The 1,772-nt window shown below is 42.6% G+C and overlaps 1 pseudogene; it reads right to left on the bottom strand.

Annotated features, from left to right (window-relative positions):
* Positions 1-210: 210 nt before the first annotated feature.
* LOC102899429 lies at positions 211-589 on the bottom strand (annotated as a pseudogene).
* Between the last annotated feature and the right edge of the window lie 1,183 nt (positions 590-1,772).

Here is a 1,772-nt window from a genome sequence, read left to right as displayed (position 1 = left end):
TCCATTTAAATTCTTTGTCCCAGTATAACATAGGAAAGTAGTCTTTCCATAAGCAAAAATGTGGGAACATTTAAACCTGAATCATTCTTTAAGGTAACTCTGATCAAATCTCCAAGGCTGCTTTTGGAAACAGGATCTTGTTGGATAGAATCCCTTCCTTTACACGCTTTTTGCAAGCCATTGGTTGAGCCAGTTCTTCTGTGTGTTGTTCTATGAGTTCACCAAAACATGAATCATTCTGCTGAGGTAGTAAAAAGGGTAGAAGATAAAAAGGTAATTCTCACCATCCTTCTTTGGGACAGTATGCTAGAATATCTGCATTCATGATGGTTCTGGGACCATAGAGTCCTGGTCTACTCATGATTGGCCAATTCATATACCTCCACATACAATATACTGAAGGGGGTAAGATCCAGTATAAGCCATTCTGCTGACACAGAAGAAAGCAAGGATGAGGTATTCTGGAAAAACAAGAGCATTTAGGGTACTACATTGGTCTAAGCTGTTCTCATAATGAGTCTTCAACTCATCAAATACTGTAATGTGCAAGCTGGCAAATGAGAGCGGTGGTGAGCAGTGTCACCAGCATGTAGCATGGCCCTGGAGAAGGAGCAGTGAGCAATGCTGGTGGCAGCACAGAAGGACAGTGCCCAGCCTTCTGGGTTAAATCATTCACTTCTTCCAGGCCACAGCCATGACTGCCAAACCACCTCTGATCCTGCCCTGCCAAATTGCCTGCGCACCAACTCAAGTAGGCAACGAGTTCAGGTGTGAAAAATGAGATGACTCGGGATCATGTACAAAAATCACCCTCTTTTAATGAATACTACAGGGAGAAGAGATTGCTAGGCAACCAAGAAAAGGGGGTTCCCAAATGAAAAACGGACACTTGAACCTTCTGCAGAACATGGGAGGAAGAGATGATTACGTTGTACATGAAAGAAATCAGCTAAAAAAATTAATAAATTTTGCGCTAAACAGAAAATTTTCAATAGCTAGGATACCTAGATCTAAGAGAAGTTTACACTACCTTGCAAGCTCTTTTCCCTGAGCATTTATTAGTGCACACTAGAAAGATTAAGGGTAGAGTAAAGGAAGGGAGGGAGCCCGTTTAGTGTTGCTGATGTGATTGCTGCTGGGTTTCCAGAAAAGAAAACCTCCCCACTTCCCAGGAACCTTCTTTCAAATGCAAAAATCTTAACCCTGGGAAGAAAGCCACAAACTCTCTTGTCCTCAGGCCTTAGTTAAAGAGCTACTTTTTCCATAGAAGAGTAGAAGCAAAGCTGCCTCTATGTTAGGATATATATATATATATATATATATATATATATCTCACTCCACTGGCTGAAGGGCCAACAAGGATAAATCAGGAATAACAAGCAGTGACCTACTGCCACTAGGGAAGGAGGGAGATAGGAAATTCTCCTGACTAAAACCGACCAGAAATACAATGTAGAGTTTGTCTTCCAAAGGGGAGAAGGGGTGGGTTGAGGGGAGGGATGCTACGGCTAGGTTTTGACACAAGAACCCCCTCCTCTACCATTGGAATGGCTTAGCCCCTACTATCAAACAACAGCAGTCCACTCCAGGGAGCAGTGGAAGAGTGTAAAGAACTATAAAGGATCCGAGATTTACTCCACCAGCAAGTAAACATGTTAACCTGCTACACTTTCCCGGATGCTGGCAGAAGCTGTGAGATCCCTGTGTCAAACCAAAAGACCTTTCTTATTCTTGGCACAGCAAATAGTATCTGTCCCATAGATTTCTAACAT

This window comes from Felis catus, chromosome B4 (assembly GCF_018350175.1).
Source record: "Felis catus isolate Fca126 chromosome B4, F.catus_Fca126_mat1.0, whole genome shotgun sequence".
Lineage (NCBI taxonomy): Eukaryota > Metazoa > Chordata > Mammalia > Carnivora > Felidae > Felis > Felis catus.
This window is presented reverse-complemented; position numbering and strand designations above follow the sequence as displayed.